This window comes from Neovison vison, chromosome 7 (assembly GCF_020171115.1).
Source record: "Neovison vison isolate M4711 chromosome 7, ASM_NN_V1, whole genome shotgun sequence".
NCBI lineage: Eukaryota > Metazoa > Chordata > Mammalia > Carnivora > Mustelidae > Neogale > Neogale vison.
Window position 1 is genome coordinate 36,350,454 of NC_058097.1, and position 27,498 is coordinate 36,377,951.

Below are 27,498 nucleotides of genomic sequence, written 5' to 3' on the forward strand. Positions count from 1 at the left end.
TAAAAAATGGGCAGAAGACACGAACAAGCGTTCTCCAAAAAGAAGACATACAGATGGCCAACAGACATGTGAAAAGAGGCTCAACATCACTGATCATTAGGGAACTGCAAATCAAAGGTTGCAATGAAATACCACTCTATACATGTAAGAATGGCTAGAATAAAGATCTCAAGAAATATTGGCAAGGATGTGGAGAAAGGGGAACCCTCTTTTTTTTTTTTTTAAAGATTTTATTTACTTACTTGACAGACAGAGATCACAAGTAGGCAGAGAGGCAAGCAGAGAGAGAGAGGAGGAAGCAGGTTCCCCATGGAACAGAGAGCCCAATGCAGGGCTCGATCCCAGGACCTTGACCTGAGCTGAAGCCAGAAACTTAACCCACTGAGCCACCCAGATGCCCCAAGAGGAACCCTCTTGCACTGGTTCCACCACTGTGGAACACAGTATGGAGTTTCCTTTAAAAAAAAAATTAAAGCATAGAACTACTCTATGATTTCATAATTTACTACAGTTAGGTACTCAAAGAGTGCAAAAAAGTAATTCAAAAGCATAGATGCACACCTATATTTATTGCAGCATTTGAATAGCCAGATTATGGAGACAACTAAGTATCCCCTGATAGAGAAATGGATAAAGAAATGTGACATATACAAGTAATAGAATATTACTCAGCTATAAAAAGAATGAAATCATGCCATTTGCAATAAGACGGATGGAGCTAGAAAGTATAATGCAGTGTAAAATAAGTAAGATAAAGATAAAACCATATGATTTCACTCATATGTGGAATTTAAGAAACAAAGTAAAATGAACAAAAATGAACAAAAAAAAGGGAGAGAGAAAAATTAAGAAATACACTCAACTATACAGAACAAAATGATGGTTATAAGAAATGTGGTGAAGGGGGGGAAGGTGAAATAGTTGATGAGTAGTAAAGAGTACCCTTAAAAAAACTTTTTTATTAATTATTTTTATTAACATGTAATTCATTATTTGCCCCAGGGGTACAGGTCTGTGAATTGTCAGGATTACATACTTCACAGCACTCACCATACCTACCCCAATGTCCATAACCCAACCACCCTCCCTCTTCATGCCCCCATCCCTCCAGCAACCATCAGTTTGTTTTGTGAGATTAAGAGTCTCTTATGGTTTGTCTCCCTCCTGATCCCATCTTGTTTCATTTTTTTCCTTCCTTACCCCCCAAACCGACACTCTGCTTCTCAAATTCCTCATATCAGAGAGATCATATGATAATTGTCTTTCTCTGATTGACTTATTTTGCTCAGCATAATACCCTCTAGTTCTATCCACGTTGTTGCAAATGGCAAGACTTCATTTCTTTTTATGGCTGCATAGTATTCCCTTATATATATATAACCTCTTCTTTATCCATTCATCTGTTTGTGGACATCTAAGTTCTTTCCATAGTTTGGCTATTGTGGACATTGCTGCTATAAACATTCAGGTGCACATGCCCCTTCAGATCACTACATTTATATCTTTAGGGTAAATACCCAGTAGTGCAATTGCTGGTTCATAGGGTAGCTCTACTGTAAACTTTTTGAGGAACCTCCATGCTATTTTCCAGAGTGGCTGCTCCAGCTTACATTCCCACCAAAAGTGAAGGACTGTCCCCCTTTCTCCACATCCTCATGGGCATCTGTCATTTCTTGACTCGTTAATTTTAGCCGTTCTGACTGGTGTGAGGTGGTATCTCATTGCGGTTTTGATTTGTATTTCCCTGATACCGAGTGATGTGGAGCACTTTTTCATGTGTCTGTTGGCCATCTGGATGTCTTCTTGGTAGAAATGTCTGTTCATATCCTCTGCCCCTTTCTTGATTGGACTATTTGTTCTATGGGTGTAGAGCTTAATAAGCTCTTTTTAGATTTTGGATACTAGCCCTTTATCTGATATGTTGTTTGCAAATATCTTCTCCCATTCTGTCCGTTGTCTTTTGGTTTTGTTCACTATTTCCTTAGCTGTGCAAAAGCTTTTGATCTTGATGAAGTTCCAATAATTCATTGTTGTCCTTGCTAACCTTCTCTTTGGTGATGTTTCTAGGAAGAAGTTGCTGTGGCTGAGGTTGAAATGGTTGATGGATTCCTGTCTCACATTGAGGTCTTTCATCCATTTTGAGTCTATTTTTGTGTGTGGTATAAAAAAGTCGTTCAGTTTCATTCTTCTACATGTAGCTGTCCAATTTTCCCAACATCACATGTTGAAGAGACTATATTTTTCCATTGGACATTCTTTCCTGCTTTGTCAAAGATTAGTTGACCATAGAGTTGAGGGTCTATTTCTGGGCTCTCTATTCTGTTCCATTGATATATATATATGTCTGGTTTTGAGCCAGTATCATACTGTCTTGATGATGACAGCTTTGTAATAGAGCTTGAAGTCTGGAATTGTGATGCCACCAACTTTGGCTTTCTTTTTCAACATTCCTCTGGCTATTCAAGATCCTTTCTGGTTCCGTATAAATTTTAGGATTATTTGTTCCTTTTCCTTGACAAATTGGATGGAATTTTGTTACGGATTGCATTAAATGTGTAGATTGCTTTAGGTAGCATAGACATTTTCATAATATTTGTTCTTCCAATCCATGAGCATGGAACATTTTTCCATTTCTTTGTGTCTTCCTCAATTTATTTCATGAGTACTTTATAGTTTTCTGAGTACAGATTCTTTGCCTCTTTGGTAAGGTTTATTCCTAGGTATCTTATGGTTTTGGGTGCAATTATAAATGGGATTGACCCCTTAATTTCTCTTTCTTCTGTCTTGTTGTTGTGTAGAAATACAACTGATTTCTGTGCATTGATTTTATACCCTAACGCTTTACTGAATTCCTGTATAAGTTCTGGCAGATTTGGAGTGGAGTCTTTTTTTTTTTGGAGTGGAGTCTTTTGGGTTTTCCACATAAAGTATCCTATCATCTGCAAAGAGTGAGAATTTGACTTCTTCTTTGCCATTTTGGATCCCTTTAATTTCTTTTTGTTTTCTGATTGCTGAGGCTAGGACTTCTAGTACTATGTTGAATAGCAGTGGTGATAATGGACGTTCCTGCCGTGTTCCTGACCTTAGCAGAAAAATTCTCAGTTTTTCTACATTAAGAATGATGTTCACTGTGGGTTTTTCATAGATGGCTTTAATGAATTGAGGTATGTACCTTCTATCCCTACATTTGGAAGAGCTTTGATCAAGAAAGGATGCTTTGTCAAATGTTTTTTCAGCATCTATTGAGAGTATCCTATGGCTCTTGTTCTTTCTTTTATTAATATATTGTATCACATTGATTGATTTGTGGATGTTGAACCAACCTTGCAGTCCTGGAATAAATTCCACTTGGTCGTGGTGAATAATCCTTTTAATGTACTGTTGGATCCTATTGGATAGTATTTTGGTGAGAATTTTCACATATCTTTTCATCAAGGATATTGGTCTGTAATTCTCTTTTTTGATGGGGGTCTTTATCTGGTTTTGGGATCAAGGCAATGCTAACCTTATAAAATGAGTTTGGAAGTTTTCCTTCCATTTCTATTTTTTTTTGTAAATTTTCAGGAGAATAGGAATTAATTCTTCTTTAAATGCTTGGTAGAATTTCCCTGGGAAACTATCTGGCCCTGTGCTCTTTTTTATTGGGATATTTTTTGGTAAGATTTTATTTATTTATTAGACACACAGAGAGAAATCACAAGTAGGCAGAGAGACAGGCAGAGAGAGAGGGGGAAGGAGGCCCGCTGCTGAGCAGTGAGCCCAATGCCAGGCTCAATCCCAGGACCCTGAGATCATGACCTGAGTCAAAAGCAGACGCTTAACCAGCCACCCAGGCGCCCCATACTAGGAGATTTTTGATGACTGCTTCACTTTCCTTACTGGTTATGGATCTGTTTTCTATTTCTTCCTCGTTCAGTGTAGGTAATTTATGTCTCTAGGAATGCATCCATTTCTTCCAGATTGTCAAATTTGCTGACGTATAGTTGCTCATAATATGTTCTTGTAATTGTTTGTATTTCTTTGGTGTTGGTTATGATCTCTCCTCTTTTTCATGATTTTATTTTATTTGTGTCCTTTCTCTTTTCATTTTGATAAATCTGGCCAGGGGCTTATCGATCTTATTAATTTTTTTTTAAAGAACCAGCTCCTAGTTTTATTGATTTCATCTACCATTCTTTTGGTTTCTATTTTGTAGATTTCTGCTGTGGTCTTTATTATTTCTCTTCTTGTGCTGGGTTTGGGCTTTCTTTGCTGTTCTTTCTCCAAGTCCTTTAGGTTTAGGGTTAGGTTGTGTATTTGAGACCTTTCTTGTTTCTTGAGAAAATCTTGTATCGCTATATATTTTCCTCTCAGGACTGCCTTTGCTGTGTCCCACAGATTTTGAACAGTTCTGTTTTCATTATCATTTGTTTCCATGAATGTTTTCAATTCTATTTTAATTTCCTGGTTGACCCATTCATTCTAGGATGCTCTTTAGCCTCCATGTATTTGGGTTCTTTTCAACTTTCCTCTTGTGATTGAGTTCTAGCTTCAGAGCATTGTGGTCTGAAAATATCCAGGGAATGATCCCAATCTTTTGGTAGGTTGAGACCTGATGTGTGACCCAGGATGTGATCTATTCTGGAGAATGTTCCATGTGCACTAGAGAAGAATGTGTATCCTGTGATGTCCATCTGGTCCAGAGGGTCATTTAAAGCCTTTATTTCCTTGTTGATCTTTTGCTTGGATGATCTGCCCATTTCAGTGAGGGGGTGTTAAAATCCCCTACTATTATTGTATGATTATTGATGTGTTTCTTTGATTTTGTTATTAATTGGTTTATATAGTTGGCTGCTCCCACGTTAGGGGCATAGGTATTTAAAATTGTTAGATCTTCTTGTTGGACAGACCCTTGGAGTATGACAGAGTCCTTCCTTATCTCATATTATAGTCTTTGGCTTAAAATCTAATTGATCTGATATAAGGATTGCCACCCCCACTTTCTTTTGATATCCATTATCATGGTAAACTGTCTTTCACCCCTCATTTTAAATATGGAGGTGTCTTTGGGTCTAAAATAAGTTTCTTGTAGACAGCATTTTTTTTTTCAGTTTCATGTAGTTAAGTGGTGGATTGTTTTTTATTCCTTTTTTTTAAAAAAAATTTCTTTTAAGCATAACATAATTCATTGTTTATGCACCACACCCAGTGCTCCATGCCATATGTGCCCTCCATAATACCCACCACCTGGTTCCCCCAACCTCCCGCCCCACCTCCCTCCCACCCAAAACACTCAGATTATTTTTCAGAGTCCATAGTCTCTCATGGTTCACCTCCCCTTCCAATTTCCCTCAACTCCCTTCTCCTCTCCTCCCTATGTCCTCCATGTTATTTGTTATGCTTCCCAAATAAGTAAAACCATATGATAATTGAATCTCTCTGCTTGACTTATTTCTCTCAGCACAATCTCTTCCAGTCCCGTCCATGTTGATACAAAAGTTGGGTATTCATCCTTTCTGATAGAGGCATAACACTCCATAGTATATATTGACCACCTCTTCTTTATCCATCCGTCCATTGAAGGACATCTTGGTTCTTTCCACACTTTGGTGACCATGGCCATTGCTGCTCTAAACATTGCGGTTCAGATGCCCTTCTTTTCACTACATCTGTATCTTTGGGGTAAATACCCTGGAGTGCAATTGCAGGGTCATACGGAAGCTCTATTTTTAATTTCTTAAGGAATCTCCACACTGTTCTCCAAAGAGGCTGCACCAACTTGCATTCCCACCAACAGTGGAAGAGGGTTCCCCTTTCTCCACATCCCCTCCAACACACGTTGTTTCCTGTCTTGCTAATTTTGGCCATTCTAACTGGTGTAAGGTGGTATCTCAATGTGGTTTTAATTTGAATCTCCCTGATGGCTAGTGATGATGAACATTTTTTCATGTGTCCTAAAGCCATTTGTATGTCTTCATTGGAGAAGTGTCTGTTCATATCTTCTGCACATTTTTTGACATGATTATCTGTTTTGTGCGTGTTGAGGTTGAGAAGATCTTTTTAGATCCCGGATATCAACCATTTGTCTGTATTTTCATTTGCAAATATCTTCTCCCTTTCCGTGGGTTGTCTCTTTGTTTTGTTGACTGTTTCCTTTGCTGTGCAGAAGCTTTCGATCTTGATGAAGTCCGAAAAGTTCATTTTTGTTTTTGTTTCCTTTGCCTTTGGAGACATGTCTTGAAAGAAGTTGCTGTGGCTGATATAGAAGAGGTTACTGCCTATGTTCTCCTCTAGGATTCTGATGGATTCCTGTCTCACGTTGAGGTCTTTTATCCATTTTGAGTTTATCTTTGTGTACAGTGTTAAGAGAATGGTCGAGATTCCATCTTCTAATATAGCTGTCCAATTTTCCCAGCATCATTTTCCCACTGTATATTTTTTCCTGTGTTGTCGAAGATTATTTGCCCATAGACTTGAGGGTCCATATCTGGGCTCTCTACTCTGTTCCATTGGTCTATGTGTCTGTCTTTATGCCAGTACCACGCTGTCTTGGTGATCACAGCTTTGTAGTAAAGCTTGAAATCAGGTAACGTGATGCCCCCAGTTTTTTTTTTTTTTTTTCAAAATTTCCTTAGCAATTCGGGGTCTCTTCTGATTCCATACAAATTTTAGGATTATTTGCTCCAGCTCTTTGAAAAATACCAGTGGAATGTTTCAGTCATTCTGACCAGTGTGAGGTAGTATCTATCTCACTGTGGTTTTGATTTGTATTTCCATGATGCTGAGTGATGTTGAGCAATTTTCCATGTATCTGTTGGCCATTTCACTGTATTCTTTGGAGAAATGACTGTTCATATCTTCTTCCCATTTCTTGACCATGTTGTTTGTTTTTTGGGTGTTGAATTTATGGATTTTGGATACTAGACCTTTATCTGCTAAGTCATTTGCAAATATCCTCTCCTATACTGTAGGTTATCTTTTAGGATTTTTTTTTTCACTGTTTTCTTTGCTGTGCAAAAGCTTTTTAAGTCGATGAGTAGGTTATCTTTTAGGTTTTTTTTTTTTTTTTCACTGTTTTCTTTGCTGTGCAAAAGCTTTTTAAGTAGATGAAGTCCAATACTTCATCTTTGCTTTTGTTTCTCATGCATTCAGATGTGTCTAGCAAAAAGTTGCTGTGGTTGAGGTCAGAAAGGTTACTGCCTGTGTTTCCCTCTAGCATTTTGATGGATTCCCTTCTCACATTGAGGTCTTTCATCCGTTTTGAGTTTATCTTTGTGTATGGTGTAAGAGAATGGTCCTGTTTCATTCTTCTGCATGTGGCTGTCCAATATTCCCAACACCATTTATTGAAGAGACTGTCTTTTTTCCATTGGATATTCTTTCTCACATTGTCAAACATTAGTTGCTCATAGGGTTGAAGGTCCGTTTCTGAGTTCTCTTACCAGTTCCATTGGTCTGTGTGTCTGTTTTTGTGCCAGTACCATTGTCTTGGTGATTATAGCTTTGGAATACAGCTTAAAGTCCAGAATTGTGGTGTCACAAGTTTTGGTTTTCTTTTTCAACATTCTTTTGACTGTTAGGGGTCTTTTGTGGTTCCATACAAGATTTAGGATTGTTTATTCCAGCTCTGTGAAAAATATTAAGGCATTTTCATGGGGATTGCATTGAATGTATATGTTGCTTTGGGTAGTATAGACAGTTTAACAATATTTCTTCTTCCCACCCATGAGCATGGAATGTTTTTCCATTGCTTTTTGCCTTTCTTAATTTCTTTCACAAGTGTCCTGTAGTGTTCAGAGTACAGAGTTTTACCTCTTTGGTTAGGTTTCTTCCTAGTTATCTTATGTTTTTTGGTGCAGTTGTAAATGGGATCTATTCCTTGATTTCTCTTTCTGCTGTTTCATTGTTGGTGTATAGAAATGCAAATGACTCTGTGCATTGCTTTTATATCCTGTCACTTTGCTGAATTCCTGTATGAGTTCTTTTGGGTAATTTTGTTTTCTTTTTTCTGTTTTTTTCCAATTTATTTATTTTCAGAAAAACAGTATTCATTATTTTTTCACCAAACCCAGTTCTCCATGCAAGCCGTGCCCTCTATAATACCCACCACCTGGTACCCCAACCTCCCACCCACCCCCGCCACTTCAAACCCCTCAGACTGTTTTTCAGAGTCCATAGTCTCTCATGGTTCACCTCCCCTTCCAATTTACCCAAATTCCCTACTCCTCTCTAACGCCCCTTGTCCTCCATGCTATTTGTTATGCTCCACAAATGAGTGAAACCATATGATAATTGACTTTCTCTGCTTGACTTATTTCACTCAGCATAATCTCTTCCAGTCCCATCCATGTTGCTACAAAAGTTGGGCATTCATCCTCTCTGATGGAGGCATAATACTCCATAGTGTATATGGACCACATCTTCCTTATCCATTCATCCGTTGAAGGGCATCTTGGTTCTTTCCATAGTTTGGTGACTGTGGCCATTGCTGCTATAAACATTGGGGTACAGATGGCCCTTCTTTTCACGACATCTGTATCTTTGGGGTAAATACCCAGGAGTGCAATTGCAGGGTCATACGGAAGCTCTATTTTTAATTTCTTGAGGAATCTCCACACTGTTCTCCAAAGAGGCTGCACCAACTTGCATTCCCACCAACAGTGGAAGAGGGTTCCCCTTTCTCCACATCCTCTCCAACACATGTTGTTTCCTGTTTTGTTAATTTTGGCCATTCTAACTGGTGTAAGGTGATATCTGAATGTGGTTTTAATTTGAATCTCCCTGAGGGCTAATGATGATGAGCATTTTTTCATGTGTCTGATAGCCATTTGTATGTCTTGATTGGAGAAGTGTCTGTTCATATCTTCTGCCCATTTTTTGATGTGTTTGTCTGTTTCGTGTGGGTTGAGTTTGAGGAGTTCATTATAGATCCTGGATATCAACCTTTTGTCTGTACTGTCATTTGCAAATATCTTCTCCCATTCACATAGAGTATCATTTCATCTTCAAATGGTGAAAATTTGACTTCTTCTTTGCTGATTTGGATGCCTTTTATTTCTTTTTGTTGTCTAATTGCTGAGGCTAGGTGAACAACAGTGATGAGAGTGGATATCCCTGCCATATTCCTGAACTTAGGGGAAAAGATCTCAGTTTTCCCCATCAAGGATGATATTCACAGTGGGTTTTTCATATATGGCTTTCTTGATATTATGTTGCTTCTATCCTACCCTGTGGAGAATCTTAATCAAAAAAGTATGCTCTATTTCCTATTTTTTTATTGTATTGTTAGTCACCATAAAATACACAATTTTTAAAATTTCTTTTCAGTGTTCCAGAATTCATTGTTTATGTACCACACCCAGAACTCCATGCAATATGTGTCCTCTATAGTACCCACCACCAGGCTCACACAACCCCCACCCACCTCCGCTTCTAAACCCTCAGAATCCACAGTCTCTCACAGTTCATCTCCCCCTCCAATTTCCCCCAAGTCACCTCTCTTCTCCATCTCCCCATGTCCTCTATGTTAGTCCTTATGCTCCACAAGTAAGTGAAACCATAGGTAATTGACTCTCTCTGCTTGACTTATTTCACTCAGCATAATCTCTTCTAATCCTATCCATGTTGATACAAAAGTTGGGTATTCATCCTTTCTTGTGGAGGCATAAAACTCCATAGTACATATGGATCATATCTTCTTTATCCATTCATCTGTTGAAGGATATTCTGGATCTTCAGGGATATGCCCAACTGTATAAACCTTCTAAAAGTTCCAGTTTTTCCACTCTGTTGCTTTTAAGGATTTCCAGTATCCTCCATAAGCAAATTCCCTCCTCTATGAGGTTTATCTTCTGATATATTGCTCCAGATTTGGGTGTCTGCACCTTCTACCTTGCAAAAAATTGTTCTGTTTCTATTTGTAGAATGGAAGCATATCTTTTCTCAGATCTCCCATTGAATTTTGAAGGTGTTCAGAGTTATTGATAACTATCTAACTGAATTCCAGAGACTAGACGAAATTAGGGTCCTCCTACTCCTCTCTCATCTTAACTCTTCCCAAGATTATTTTCTTATTGTTGAATATTAGACTTTTTTTGTCTACTTTAGATAATAGTTCTTTATTAGATATATCTTTGGTAAATATTTTCTTCCAGTCTGTGGCTTGTCTTTTCATTTTCTTGACATTATTCTGCAAATCTTTTTAATTTTTAAAATTTTAATCTTTTTAAATTTTAAATTAATCCAGCCTATCAATTATTTATTTGAATAAACAATTAATTCTGGAACACTGAAAAGAAATTTAATAAATAAATAAAAATTAAAAAAAAATTTCTCTGTATATAAAAAAAAAAAAGATCAAAGCTTCTGCACAGCAAAGGAAATAGTGAACAAAACAAGGAGGCAACCCAAGGATGGGTGAAGATATTCACAAATGACAGTACAGACAAAGGGCTGATATTCAAGATCTATAAAGAACTCCTCAAACTCAACACATGCAAAACAGTTAATCGTGTCAAAAAATGGGCAGAAAAGCTGGTGCACCACTCTGGAAAACAGCATGGAGGTTCCTCAAAAAAACTGAAAATAGAGCTACCCTAAAACCCAGCAATTGCACTACTGGGTATATATCCTAAAGATACAAAAATGGTGTTCCCAAGGGGCACGTGCACTTGAAAGTTTATAGCAGCAATCTCCACAATAGCCAAACTATGGAAAGAACCTAGATGTCCATCAACAGATAAATGGATAAAGAAAATGTGGTATATATATATATATATATATATACACAATGGAATATTATGCAGCCATCAAAAGAAAGGAAATATTGCCATTTGCAATGATGTGGATGGTTTGCGGGTAGGAAAAGAAAAAATAAAAGAAGATGGAATCAGGAGGGAGACAAACCATAAAAGACTCAATCTCAAAAAATAGACCGAGTGTTGCTGGGGGGATGGGAGAGGGTGGTGGGGATATGGACATTGTGGAGTGTATGTGCTATGATGAGTGCTGTGAAATGTGTAAACCTGGCAATTTACAGACCTGTACCCCTGGGGATAAAAATACATCATATGTTTATGAAAAATAATAATAAATTTGAAAAATTTTTAAAAAATGGGCAGAAGACATGAACAGACACTTCTCTAAAGAAGACATACTGGGGAGGAGTCAAGATGGCGGAGAAGTAGCAGGCTGAGACTACTTCAGCTAGCAGGAGATCAGCTAGAGAGCTTATCTAAAGATTGCAAACACCTGCAAATCCATCAGAAGATCGAAGAGAAGAAGAACAGCAGTTCTAGAAACAGAAAAACAACCACTTTCTGAAAGGTAGGACTGGCGGAGAAGTGAATCCAAAGCGACGGGAAGATAGACCCCGGGGGGAGGGGCTGGCTCCCGGCAAGCGGCGGAGCAACGGAGCACAAAATCAGGACTTTTAAAAGTCTGTTCCACTGAGGGACATCGCTCCAGAGTCTAAACCAGGGCGAAGCCCACGCGGGGTCGGCGTGACCTCAGGTCCCGCAGGGTCACAGAAGGATCGGGGGTGTCTGAGTGTGGCAGAGCTAGCGGGTATTGGAACGGGAAAGCCGACTACAGAGACAGAGCCGACAGTAAGCTCGCAGCTCGGGGGTACCTTGAACCAGCTGCAGGCTCGAGGAGCTCGGAGCGTGGCCGGAGGTCAGGAAGACGGGAGGTACTGGGCGCTGTTCTCTGAGGGCGCACTGAGGAGTGGGGCTCCGGGCTCTCGGCGGCTCCTGGGAGCACCTTGAAGTGAATGGAGACCAGGAGGCTGCCACTTGTATTCCCGTCCTCCGGAACTCTACGGAAAGCGCTCAGGGAACAAAAGCTCCTGAAATCAAACCGGAGCAGATTACTCAGCCTGGCCCCTGGTAAGGGCGGTGCAATTCTGCCAGGGGCAAAGACACTTGAGAATCACTACACCAGGCCCCTCCCCCAGAAGATCAACAAAAAATCCAGCCAAGACCAAGTTCACCTACCAAGGAGTGCGGTTTCAATACCAAGGAGAGCAGCAGAATTCCAGAGGAGGAGAAAGCAAAGCACGGAACTCATGGCTTTCTCCCTGTGATTTTTTAGTCTTGCAGTTAAAGAAATTTTTTTCTTTTTCATTTATTTTTTCTCTTCTTTTGCTGAAATTTTTTTAACTTTTAACCTTTTCCTTTTTAACGTTTTTTAACTAGTTTATCGAATATATATATATTTTTTCTTTTTTATACTTTTCTTTATTCGTTTTCTTTTTTGAATTCTTTTTTTCCCCTTCTTTCTTTTTGAACCTCTTTTTATCCCCTTTACCCTCCCTCACAATTTGGAATCTCTTCCTATTTGGTTAAAGTATAATTTCCTGGGGTTGTTGCCACCCTTTTAGTATTTTACTTGCTTCTTCATATACTCTTATCTGGACACAATGACAAGGCGGAAAAATTCACCACAAAAAAAAGAACAAGAGGCAGTACCGAAGGCTAGGGACCTAATCAATACAGACATTGGTAATATAATATGTCAGATCTAGAGTTCACAATGACAATTCTCAAGGTTCTAGCCGGGCTCGAAAAAGGCATGGAAGATATTAGAGAAACCCTCTCCAGAGATATAAAAGCCCTTTCTGGAGAAATAAAAGAACTAAAATCTAACCAAGTTGAAATTAAAAAAGCTATTAATGAGGTGCAATCAAAAATGGAGGCTCTCACTGCTAGGATAAATGAGGCAGAAGGAAGAATTAGCGATATAGAAGACCAAATGACAGAGAATAAAGAAGCTGAGCAAAAGAGGTACAAACAGCTACTGGACCACGAGGGGAGAATTTGAGAGATAAGTGACACCATAAGATGAAACAACATTAGAATAATTGGGATTCCAGAAGAAGAAAAAAGAGAGAGGGGAGCAGAAGGTATATTGGAGAGAATTATTGGGGAGAACTTCCCAAATATGGCAAAGGGAACGAGCATCAAAATTCAGGAGGTTCAGAGAACGCCCCTCAAAATCAATAAGAATAGACCCACACACCGTCACCTAATAGTAAAATTTACAAGCCTTGGTGACAAAGAGAAAATCCTGAAAGCAGCCCAGGAAAAGAAGTCTGTAACATACAATGGTAAAAATATTAGATTGGCAGCTGACTTATCCACAGAGACCTGGCAGGCCAGAAAGAGCTGGTATGATATTTTCAGAGCACTGAACGAGAAAAACATGCAGCCAAGAATACTATATCCAGCTAGGCTATCATTGAAAATAGAAGGAGAGATTAAAAGCTTCCAGGACAAACAAAAACTGAAAGAATTTGCAAACACCAAACCAGCTCTACAGGAAATATTGAAAGGGGTCCTCTAAGCAAAGAGAGAGCTTACAAGTGGTAGAGCAGAAAGGAACAGAGACCATATACAGTAACAGTCACCTTATAGGCAATACAATGGCACTAAATTCATATCTCTCAATACTTACCCTGAATGTTAATGGGCTAAATGCCCCAATCAAAAGACACAGGGTATCAGAATGGATAAAAAAACAAAACCCATCTATATGTTGCCTCCAAGAAACTCATTTTAAGCCCGAAGACACCTCCAGATTTAAAGTGACGGGGTGGAAAACAATTTACCATGCTAATGGATATCAGAAGAAAGCAGGAGTGGCAATCCTTATATCAGATCAATTAGATTTTAAGCCAAAGACTATAATCACAGATGAGGAAGGACACTATTATCATACTCAAAGGGTCTGTCCAACAAGAAGATCTAACCATTTTCAATGTCTATGCCCCCAACGTGGGAGCAGCCAACTATATAAACCAATTAATAACAAAATAAAAGAAACACATCAACAATAATACAATAATAGTAGGGGACTTTAACACTCCCCTCACTGAAATGGACAGATCATCCAAGCAAAAGATCAACAAGGAAATAAAGGCCTTAAACGACATACTGGACCAGATGGACACCACAGATATATTCAGAACATTTCATCCCAAAGCAACAGAATAGACATTCTTCTCTAGTGCACATGGAACATTCTCCAGAATAGATCATATCCTTGGTCCTAAATCAGGACTCAACCGGTATCAAAAGATTGGGATCATTCCCTGCATATTTTCAGATGACAATGCTCTGAAGCTAGAACTTAACCACAAGAGGAAGTTTGGAAAGAACCCAAATACATGGAGACTAAACAGCATCCTTCTAAAGAATGAATGGGTCAACCGGGAAATTAAAGAAGAATTGAAAAAAATCATGGAAACAAATGATAATGAAAACACAACGGTTCAAAATCTGTGGGACACAACAAAGGCAGTCCTGAGAGGAAAATACATAGTGGTACAAGCCTTTCTCAAGAAACAAGAAAGGTCTCAGGTTCATAACCTAACGCTACACCTAAAGGAGCTGGAGAAAGAACAAGAATTAAACCCTAAGCCCAGCAGGAGAAGAGAAATCATAAAGATCAGAGCAGAAATCAATGAAATAGAAACAAAAAAAAAAAAACAATAGAACAAATCAACGAAACTAGGAGCTGGTTCTTTGAAATAATTAATAAAATTGATAAACCCCTAGCCAGACTTATCAAAAAGAAAGAAGAAAGGACCCAAATAAATAAAATCATGAATGAAAGAGGAGAGGTCACAACTAACACCAAAGAAATACAAACTATTATAAGAACATACTATGAGCAACTCTATGCCAACAAATTTGACAATTTGGAAGAAATGGATGCATTCCTAGAAACATATAAACTACCACAACTGAACCAGGAAGAAATAGAAAGCCTGAACAGACCCATAACCAGTAAGGAGATTGAAACAGTCATTAAAAATCTCCAAACAAACAAAAGCCCAGGGCCAGACAGCTTCCCAGGGGAATTCTACCAAACATTTAAAGAAGAACTAATTCCTATTCTCCTGAAACTGTTCCAAAAAATAGAAATGGAAGGAAAACTTCCAAACTCATTTTATGAGGCCAACATCACCTTGATCCCAAAACCTGACAAGGATCCCATCAAAAAAGAGAAATACAGACCAATATCCTTGATGAACACAGATGCGAAAATTCTCACCAAAATACTAGCCAATAGGATTCAACAGTACATTAAAAGGATTATTCACCATGACCAAGTGGGATTTATTCCAGGGCTGCAAGGTTGATTCAACATCCGCAAATCAGTCAATATGATTCAACACATCAATAAAAGAAAGAACAAGAACCATATGATACTCTCAATAGATGCTGAAAAAGCATTTGACAAAGTACAGCATCCCTTCCTGATCAAAACTCTTCAAAGTGTAGGGATAGAGGGCACATACCTCAATATCATCAAAGCCATCTATGAAAAACCCACCGCATATATCATTCTCAATGGAGAAAAACTGAAAGCTTTTCCGCTAAGGTCAGGAACATGGCAGGGATGTCCATTATCACCACTGCTATAAAACATAGTACTAGAAGTCCTAGCCTCAGCAATCAGACAACAAAAGGAAATTAAAGGCATCCAAATTGGCAAAGAAGAAGTCAAACTATCACTCTTCGCAGATGATATGACACTATATGTGGAAAACCCAAAAGACTCCACTCCAAAACTGCTAGAACTTGTACAGGAATTTAGGAAAGTGTCAGGATATAAAATCAATGCGCAGAAATCAGTTGCATTTCTCTACACCAACAACAAGACAGAAGAAAGAGAAATTAAGGAGTCAATCCCATTTACAATTGCACCCCAAACCATAAGATACCTAGGAATAAACCTAACCAAAGAGGCTAAGAATCTATACTCAGAAAACTATAAAGTACTCATGAAAGAAATTGAGGAAGACACAAAGAAATGGAAAAATGTTCCATGCTCCTGGATTGGAAGAATAAATATTGTGAAAATGTCTATGCTACCTAAAGCAATCTACACATTTAATGCAATTCCTATCAAAGTACCATCCATCTTTTTCAAAGAAATGGAACAAATAATCCTAAAATTTATATGGAACCAGAAAAGACCTCGTTTAGCTAAAGGGATATTGAAAAAGAAAGCCAAAGTTGGTGGCATCATAATTCCGGACTTCAAGCTTTATTACAAAGCTGTCATCATCAAGACAGCATGGTATTGGCACAAAAACAGACACATAGATCAATGGAACAGAATAGAGAGCCCAGAAATAGACCCTCAACTCTATGGTCAACTAATCTTTGACAAAGCAGGAAAGAATGTCCAATGGAAAAAAGACAGCCTCTTCAATAAATGGTGCTGGGAAAATTGGACAGCCACATGCAGAAAAATAAAATTGGACCATTTCCTTACGCCACACACAAAAATAGACTCAAAATGGATTAAGGACCTCAATGTGAGAAAGGAATCCATCAAAATCCTTGAGGAGAACACAGAGAGCAACCTCTTCGACCTCAGCCACAGCAACATCTTCCTAGGAACATTGCCAAAGGCAAGGGAAGCAAGGGCAAAAATGAACTATTGGGATTTCATCAAGATCAAAAGCTTTTGCACAGCAAAGGAAACAGTTAACAAAATCAAAAGACAACTGACAGAATGGGAGAAGATATTTGCAAACGACATATCAGATAAAGGACTAGTGTCCAAAATCTATAAAGAACTTAGCAAACTCATCACCCAAAGAACAAACAATCCAATCAAGAAATGGGCAGAGGATATGAACAGACATTTCTGCAAAGAAGACATCCAGATGGCCAACAGACACATGAAAAAGTGCTCCATATCACTCGGCATCAGGGAAATACAAATCAAAACCACAATGAGATATCACCTCACACCAGTCAGAATGGCTAAAATCAACAAGTCAGGAAATGACAGATGCTGGCGAGGATGTGGAGAAAGGGGAACCCTCCTACACTGTTGGTGGGAATGCAAACTGGTGCAACCACTCTGGAAAACAGCATGGAGGTTCCTCAAAATGTTGAAAATAGAACTGCCCTATGGCACAGCAATTGCACTACTGGGTATTTACCCTAAAGATACAAACATAGTGATCCAAAGGTGCACGTGCACCCGAATGTTTATAGCAGCAATGTCCACAATAGCCAAACTATGGAAAGAAGCTAGATGTCCATCAACAGATGAATGGATAAAGAAGAGGTGGTATATATACACAATGGGATACTATGCAGCCATCAAAAGAAATGAAATCTTGCCCTTTGTGACAACATGGATGGAACTAGAGCATATCATGCTTAGTGAAATAAGTCAAGCAGAGAAAGACAACTATCATATGATCTCCCTGATATGAGGAAGTGGTGATGCAACATGGGGGCTTAAGTGGGTAAGAGAAGAATCCATGAAACAAGATGGGACTGGGAGGGAGACAAACCATAAGTGACTCTTAATCTCACAAAACAAACTGAGGGTTGCTGGGGGGAAGGGGGTTGGGAGAAGGGAGGTGGGGTTATGGACATTGGGGAGGATATGTGCTTTGGTGAATGCTGTGAAGTGTGTAAATCTGGCGATTCACAGACCTGTTCCCCCGGGGATAAAAATATATGTTTATAAAAAATTAAAAATTATTAAAAAAAAAAACAGGACATTCATTCTGACCCTAACTCAACAGACATGCATTGATACCATGGATAATCATTGTTAAAAAAAATCCAGAAAATAATAACAACATGGTAATAAGTATACCTATCAGTAATTATCTTAAATACAAATGGACTAAATTCTCCAATCAAAAGACAGAGTGGCTGAATAGATTTAAAAAAAAAGCTTTTTACATGCTGCCTGTAAGAGATTCACTTCAAATGGAAAGTGAGAGTCTATGTAAGTGGAAATGAAAAGAAATCTGGTATAGCCATACTCACACAATAGATATTAAAAAAAGACAGTCATAAAAGATAAAGAAGGACATAACAGAATGTTACATGTGTCAAACCAACAAGAAGATATAATATTTGTAAATATATATGCACCCAACATAGAAACAATAAAGTATATAAAGCAAAAATTAACAGACTTATAGGGAGATATTGACAGTAATACAATAACTGTGGGGGACTTTAACGACCCACTTACATTTATGGATAGTTCAACCATACAGAAAATCAACAAAGAAAAAACCTGATCTTTAACAAAACATTAGACCAGATGGACTTAATAAATATAAACAAAATTCCGTCCCAAGTCAGCAGATTACACACTCTTCTCACGTGCACATGGAATATTGTTCAAAATAGATCATATGTTAGGCCACAAAACAAGTCTTACTAAATTTAAAAAGATTGAAATAGCATCAGGTATCTCTTCTGACTGCAATGGCATGACACTTTAAATTCATAACTAGAAGAGAACTGGAAAAATCACAAATATGTGGAGATTAAACAACATGCTACTAGACTACCAATGAGTTGTTAAAAACCAAAGAAGACAAAACATATAGAGACACATGAAAATAGAAAACAACATACCATGAAGATGAAGCAAAAGTGATTCTAAGAAAGAAGTTCAGAGCAGTACAGGCCAACCTCAAGAAATAAGAAAACTCTCAAAATAAACAATCTAATTTTAAACCTAAAGGAACTAGAAAAAGAAGAATAAACAAAATTAGTAGAAGGAAGGAAATAACAAAGATTAGAGCAGAAATAAATGAAATAGAGACCCTAAAAACCATAGAACTGACCAATGGAGCTGATTCTTTGAAAAGATAAAAAAAATTGACAAAGCTAGCTAGACTCATGAAAAAAGAGAAACGAGATAAAACTCAAATAAATAAAATCAGAAATGAAAGCGAACTTGCAACTGATACTACAGAAATACAAGGAATCATAAGAGATCACTATGAACAATTGTATGCCAAGAAATTGTATTACCTAGAAGAAGTGGATAAATTCTAAAAACCGTACAATGTTTTCAGGATGAATCAGGAAGAAAAAGAAAATATGAGTAGATTGATTATTAATAAAGATGTTGAATCAGTAGTCAACCCTCTTCTCTCCCCAAAAAGTCTAGGACCAGGTGAATAATAAATTCTACCAAACATTCAAAGATTAAATCTATTTTTCTCAACTCTCTAAATAATAGAAGAGGAGGGAATACTTCCAAACACATTTTACAAGACCCTCATTATCTGATACCATAATTGGAAAAGGACATCACAAGAAAAGAAAATCATAGGCCAATATCCCCAATGAACATGGATCAAAATTCCTCAAAAGATTCTTAGCAAATTGACTCAACAATAATTGAAAATGATCATACACCATGATCAAGTGGAATTTATTCCAAAGATGCAAGGATGACTCAACAACCACCAATAAGTACATGGGATAGACCACATCAACAAAATGAAGAATAAAAGCCATAAGAGTATCTGAATAGAGGTAGAGAAGCATTTGACAAAATTCAACATACATTTATCATAAAAACTCTCAACAAAGTGAGTATACAAAAAATGTGTATCAACATAATAAAGGCCATGTATGACAAACTCAAATCTAACATCATATGGAACAGTGAAAATCTAAAAACGTTTCCTTTAAACTCAGGAACAAAATAAAGATGTCCACTCTTGCCACTTTTATTTAACATAGTATTGGAAATCTTTCTTGGGAAATTAGGCAAGAAAAATAAATACAAGACATTCAAATTGGAAAGGAAGAAGTAAAACTGTTGCTACTTGCAGATGACATAATTTTATATATATATAGAAAACCTTAGAGACTCTACAAAAAAACTGTTAGAAAAATAAATTTGGTAAAATGGCATGATATAAAGTTGATATAAAATCAGTTGCCTTTTTATACACTAATGACAAACTATCAGAAAGAGAAGCAATTTTTGCAATTGCATCAAGAAGAATAAAATACCTACACACAAACTGACTAAAGAGGTGAAGACCTTGTACTCTGACAACCATAAATCGCTGATGAAAGAAATTAAAAAAAAAAAAACCACAAAGAAATGGAAAGGTATTCTGTTTTCATGGATTGGAAGAATTAATATTGTTAAAATGTCCATACTACCAAAAGCAATACACTGATTCAAATGCAATCCCTGTTGAAATTCCAATGACATTTGTTTACAGAAATAGAAAAAAAAAATCCTATAACTTCTGTGGAATGTCAAAAGACCCTGAATAGACAAAGCAACCTTAAGAATGAACTACAAATCTGAAAGCATAACCACCCTGATTTCAAACTATTACAGAGCTATAGGAATCAAAACAGTATGGTATTCACCTAAACAGAGACACATAGGTCAGTGGAACAGAATAGGGAACCCAAAAATAAACTTAAATATATATGGCCAATTAATTTATGATAAAGGAGGCAAGAATATACAGGAAGGAAAAAAAATCTCTTAAATAAGTGGTATTGGGAAAACTGGACAGCCACATTCAAAAGAGTGAAACAAGACCACTATCTTATGCCATTCACAAAAAAATAGCTAATAATAGATTAAAGACTTGGACATATGACCTGAAACCATATAATTACTAGGAGAAAATGTAGACAGTAAGCAACTTAACATCAGTCTTGGAGATGAATTTTTGGATTTGACTCCAAAAGCAAAAGCAACAAAAGCAAAAACAAGTGGGATTACATGAAACTAAAAAGCTTCTGCAAAGGAAAGAAAACCATCAATGAAATGAAGACAACCTACTGATGGGGGATAATATTTATAGATTATGTATCTGATAAAGGGTTAATATACAAAATATATGAAGAACTAATAAAATTCAATACTAACAAACAATCAATTAAAAAATGGGCAGAGAATCTGAATGTTCATTTTCCCAATGAAGACATACAGATAGCCAATGGATACATGAGTAGATGTTCAACATCACTAGTCATGGAAATGCAAATCAAAACTGTAGTGAAGTAACACCCATACCTGTTAGAATGGCTCTTATAACACACACACACACACACACACACACACACACAGAAGTGTGTTGACAAGAATGTGGAGAAAAGGGGATCCTTGTGCACTGTTGGTAAGAATGTGAATATGTATAGCCACTATGGAAAACAGTATATAGATTCCTCAAGCAATTAAAAATAAAGCTATCATATGACACAGAAATTCCACTTCTAGGTATTTATTTGAATCAAACAAAGACATTAATTTGAAAAGATATATGCACCTTTATGTTCATTGCAGCATTATTTATAATAGTGAAGATATAGAAACTATCGATAGATGAATGGATAGAAAAGATGTGGTATGTATACATATATTGCAGAATACTACTCAGCTATAAAAAAGGATGAAATCCTACTGCTTGTGACAACATGAATTTACCCTGAGGGAATTATGCTAAATGTTCCTCAAACAGAAAAGGACAAATATTGTATGACTTCATTTATATGTGGAATCTAAAGAGTAACACAGCTGAACAAACAAAAAACAACAAAATCATAGAAAAACCAGAATGGTGGTTACCAGTGGGGAGGGGAGCTAGGGAATGTGTAAAATGAGTAAAGAGTATCAAAAGGTGTAAACTTCAAGTTAGAAAATAATACATCATGGAGGTGTTAAAAAAAAGAAAAGATAGACTTAGGGACACCCAGGTGGCTCAGTCAGTTAAGTGCCCAACTCTTGATTTTTGGCTCAGGTCATGATCTCAGAATTGTGAGACTGAGTTCAGCATTGAGCCCAACTACCTCCCAAGGCATTGGGCCTAAAGCCTGCTTAAGACTCTCTCCCTCTTGTTTACTTCTCCCTCTCTTCTCTCTTCAATCTATCTCTCTCAAAAAAAAAAAAAAAAAGACTTGTAGCTTACATCAGTTTTTCCAAGGAAGGAGCCCATATTTCTAGATAGCTGAAGATGCTCTTTCTCTGGTAGAGAAGCAAAATTTGGAGTGTCTTTTGATGTCTGTGCTTCTAAAACAAGTTTAGAGTAAGGGATGTTTGTGAGCATATATTTTTTTGTTTGTTTGTGTGTGTGTGTGTTTTGATAGGCTTCTTGATTATATGCAACTTTCAAATCTTTCCTGGCAAGAGAAATAATGCCTAAGAAAGGTAGTTGAGAAGAAACCACCAGAATCAGAACAAGCTCTGTTTTCTTCCTTCCATATGTTCAGACTGGACTAAACTGGAGTGATTCTGGCAAATATATAAATCATTTATGTGACCTTTAAGACTTCCAACTTGAAGGATGCAACTCTTCTGCACAGACAGAAATGGCAGCAGTTTATGAAAACACAATGAGATGACAGTGCTAATTTTCCCCTCCAATGCCCCCAAGTGGTCATAAAACATGGCTTGACAAAAGTCCCTCTGGTTTGTAGCAGCTTGGAAATGAAATGTTGCAAAGATAGCGAAGAAAAACTCAAGGCAGCTGGTGCCTGTTATATTGAAACCCAGAACTACTGTGATTGGCTTCAGTGGCCCAGGCGATCTGATTGCAAGAGTTGAAAATGGAATAGGTTTATGCTTGGAAAGGGCCAGGTTCCCAGGAGGTAATGAGACAATCTGTCTTATGGGTCATTATATGTTCTGAAATAGTCTCTCTATCTTGTAGTCATGGCAGAGCATTTCACAACCGGAAATGCTTATGGTTGTCCATATTTTCATATGTAACCATTTGGAATATCAGGAGAATCTCTGCAACTACTGAAGCAAGAAATTGTCTTTCTTCTCCTAGTAAGACAAGAGGCTTGGAACATTGGGCTCCTTTGTCAGAGGCACCTTAACTCTCGAGACCCAGTGTGAATCATCCAAGAACATGCTATATTAACATTTTCCCTGGACTTTTATTGGTTCCCTTAGACTGAAAACAAGACAGAAATAAGGTGATGTGAGTGTTTATGTCAGCACTGACATCCCTGTATCTTCGCTTACCAGTCAATCTCAGAAGGATTTTAAAACATCTGGTGGAGCAAACTCATAGAGCTCTGGGTGGTTGACACAGTCTCTTGTGCTCACTTAACACAGTCCTTTTGACATGCAAGGTCTTAGCTGATTTAACTCCACTCTCTATACAATGAATTTTCAAAATATGCTGTGTTATAGAGAACCCCTGATCACCAGTGACTTGGGCCCATCTCTAATAGGCTTAACCCAAAAGGGCATTTATTTGTTTACATTATGGGGAAGTCCTAGGACTGGGGCACAGGACAACTTATGACATCCCCCCATACCCAAATATGAACAGTAGCAGAAAAGGGAATGCCCGCTCCTAGGAAAGTTACCAGGAGAGGAATGGGGGCTGTACAGGCAGAAACAGGTGTTCCAGGTTCCTCCTGTGTAGGTTGTGCCCAGCTCTGTCTGAATCCCGGGTCTGTTTCCTTAGGTACTGCACCAACTACCTCCCAAGGCAGGACTCCTGCTTGCTTTTCTTAATGTCTCTTCTAGAAGGTGATTTTTCTCCACAGCATCTGTCAACTTTACATTTGGCCATGCCTTTAACATTTTGTTTAATCCTTAAAACAATCCTGTGAGATATTCGTACTGTTCCCATTTTATAGAACAGAAAAACTGACATGTTCAATGACTTCCCTCTTTATAATTTAATTTGGCTGTAATGTGAGGGGTAGAGGCTGAACTTTGACTCAGAATGGTCTATTCAAACCTATTTAAAAATAAGTTAGGAAAATCTGTTCAGAAATTTTCCCCTTAAGTTCTCCTATCCTTTCCATCTCACTTTTAAATTTATTTTTTTACATTTTTATCTATTTATTTAATTCAAGTATAATTAATATACAGTGTTATATTAGTTTCAGGTATACAATGTAGTGGTACAATAATTCTACACAACTCTCCATGTTCATCAAGAAAATTGTACTCTTTTTTCCCCCCCGTTAGGTCCCATATTTATTTTTATTTTTTAAAGAAACACTTCTCTTTTCCTAATGTCCTTCATGTTATTCCTTATGCTCCACAAGTATGTGAAACCATATGATAATTAGAAAGGAAAAGCGAATTAGGGGAAATCAGAGTGGGGAATAAGCCATGAGAGACTGTGGACTCTGAGAAACAAACTAAGGGTTTTGGATGGGAGGGGGTGGGGGGTTAGGTAAGCCTGGTGGTGGGTATTAAGGAAGGCACATATTGCATGGAACACTGGGGTGTGGTGCATAAATAATGAATCTTGGAAGCTGAAAAAAATAAAACAAAATTTAAAAAATTCACTTCCCAATCATTTTATTTTTTATCTCACCATAGCATATACTCTTCCCAATCTCCATCACCCAGCCACCCCATCTTTCCCACACCTCTCCCCTCCAGCAACCCTTAATTTGTTTCCTAAGATTAAGAGTCTCTTATGGTTAGTCTCTCTCTCTGGTTTTATCTTGTTTCATTTTTTCCCTCCCTTTCCCTATGATCCTCTGTCTTGTTTCTCAAATTCCTCATGGGTATTATGCTAAGTGAAATAAGTCAGCCAGAGAAAGACAGTTATCATATGATTTCACTGATATGAGACAAGTGACTCTTTCTTTTTTAAGGATTTTATTTATTTATTTGACAGAGAGAGACATAGCGAGAGAGAGGGAACACAAGGAGGGGGAGTGGGAGAGGGAGAAGCAGCTTCCTGCTGAGCAAGGAGCCTGATGCAGGGCTCTTTCCCAGGACCCTGGAATCATCACCTGAACTGAACATAGATGCTTAATGACTGAGCCACCCAGGCATGCCGAGACAAGTGTACTCTTAATCCCCTTTAGCTACTTCATGCATTCTCTTATCTACCTCCCCTCTGGCAACCACCAGTTTGTTCTCTGTATTTAAGTCTGTTTTTTTGGTTTGCCTTTTTTTCAGTTTGTTCTTTGTTTCTCAAATTCCATGTATGAGTTAAAGCATGCAGTATTTGTGGTCCCTCTTTTTTCTTGACCTCCCCTAATAGCAGGACCTGGTGGCGTGATGGTTATCTATGCCTTGCTTCATTCCCTTGGTCTTCTCTTCAAGAAACCTGTTTGAGATGGGGAGCAGTCTGGATAGGTGAGTCCTAAGTGTTCAGAAACACTGCACCAGTTGGGGCTCATGTTACCGGAAAGGGGGAATGACATCAGTCAACCTTCCCACACAGAAGGACAGAACACAACACATATGCTTATTTTCAGAGGCCATGCTCTTTGGTAGAGACTACAGAGCTAATCTATGGTGAGGACAAATCTCCAGAAAAGGTCTTAGATGCTTTTCTGTCTAATGATTGGAGAAGGACCTCAGAAAGCTTTTGAACCAGGAGGATCTCACTAACAAGTAGGTGTTGGGCCATTGCTTTGTGCCTTGGACTATGTGCATGCTGAGTGGGATATAGATTGGAAGAACACTTCTTCCCCCCACTCCCAAAATGTTTGCATTTAGCCAAAAAACATTCCAGAGACAAAACTCTTTCTATATAAATATGACTGAGAGGAGGGATACACATATACAGATGGACCATATATGAAACTGGGCAAAGAAGTCAAACACAAAAAGTTGAGGTGGCAAAATTTAATTGAGAGTGTGGGAGCTAGAGAGTGAGAGAGCAAAAAAGGAGGTTAAATTCTACTGATAGTTGTGCCCATGACCTCCAGTAAGCATTTTCTTAGGCAAGGAGAGAGGAGGAGCCATGGACCTACTATTTTCCCACTCAGATTGGTCTCATGTGCCTCTAGATATGAGTATCTTACATCACTGATTGTGACTCTGTTAATTAACAATGCCCATTTTTCATATAATGTGTTTCCTAAAACAAAAGCCAACTGAGGAAGCAGATCTGTCCCAGTGCTGGGGGAAAGTTAGCTTGAGAGATTCACTGTGAGAGTACCTCTGTCTCCAGCACAACAGAGACAGTTTTAAAAGTAATCTTTAAGAGAGTTTTAAAAGTAATCTTTAAAATCCTTGGTTTTAACTTTAGAATTGTAAGGGCCTGTTTGGCCAGAGGGAGCCATTTTGTTGCAGTGAACTTAGATTGACCCTATGCAATGAACTTAGATTGACCCTGCCCCTCCCAGAGGAATTTATTTGCAAAGCCTAGATAAAAGGGTGGGTTAGGCCAGGTGAAGACATCCAATCAGTGGGGTGCACATATATTTATTGAGGTGAGTTTAAATCCTATTGGCCACCTGTGTGTGGGCAGGGCTCAACCACCCCTATAAAGGTTAATCTGCGAGGCTGAGGCTGGGGAGGAGTAGGAGAGTCGTCAGAGCTGGGAGAGCTGTCAGAGCTGTCAGAGCTCTTGTAAGAGTTGTAAGAGCTGTCAGAGCTCTCATAAGAGCTGTCAGAGCTGACAGAGCTCTTGTAAGAGCTGTCAGAGCTGTCAGAGCTGTCAGAGCCTTGAGAGCTGCCAGCAGCCCTGCTGCCAGCAGCCCCACCGCCCAAGCTGCGGCCTTGCCGAGTGGCCTTGCGGGAGTAGCGTCATTCTGGGGAGCAGCTTCATTCTGGGAAGCAGCTTCATTCTGGGAGTGGCCTCCTTGACCGACGTGAGGCCTCCTCAGTAAGCGGCCTAGTCAGGAGCAGCATTGTCTGGGGAGAGGCCTCGTCTAAGGCAGCCCTTTCAGGTAACGGCCTCGTCCAGAGCAGCCATGTTGGGAGCGGCCTTGCCGGGATTGTCGTCGTCACCTTTTTGTAAGAGACAGCCCTGACCGGTCAGTTTGATTCTTGATGCTTGGCGCAAAATAAAGCTTTGCTTGACCTTTGCTTTGTATCAGTCTTGTTCCTTTAATTACGGACCCTAACAAGAACCTTACCATAAGGAGAAGCCAAGAGAGACATCTCCATTCAGTGTCACAGACTCTGGAAAGTCCATCCTTTGTAAAGCCCATCCCACCTCTAGGTAGAGCTTCATTTTGTAGGCTTTATTTCCTTCAGTTCCCATCCCAATCTGGAATGAACTACTCCGAAGACAAATACCACATTGTTAGTGCTCATAAAATAATAAATGTTGCTGGATTTAAATTAATTTAGCTTTCAAATTCTTAAAAGCATAGGGATTCCAGAAAGAGATCATCCAATGGGCTGGATAGTTACAGAAAACTTCCTGGAAGGAGGGGAATTAGCTGCACCTTGAAGAGTCGGTAGAATTGAGGTTGGTGAGGAAGATCAGGGAGAAGTTTGACTCCTTCTCTTGCCTACTTTCTCTGCTCTGTTCCTTAAGACAAAAAGTCTCAGATAGCTTCCCATTGGTTCTCCCAACATGGTACCAGTACTTCCCTAATATCTCTCCTGACCCTCAAATTTTTTGGTAGTCTTTACCATAATGATGGCATTAACCAGCCTGGAGAACTAACCTATTCTCAACTACATTAAATTATGATGATGAAAGAATGAAACCTACAAGATGATTTTGCAGGTTAATGAGAAATTCTCACTGTGTGTGGCAAAGAAATATGTGAGTTTCTCCCATACCCCCCTTCTTGCCACACAAATAGAGAAGGGAGGGTGGGTGGATAAGAGGTGAGCACTGCAGTGTGTGCCCCCTTTTTTGTGATTATTACATGCCATAATTGTCATTGTGAGGGGAGATTCCAGGATTGGCTAGGGTTTTAAACAACTAAAGAAAAGCATATTTGAATACTTGGGCAAGTTGGACATTTGCAAATTAAGTCAGCTTTCAGCACATAGTTGTTCATATGATACTTGTTTATA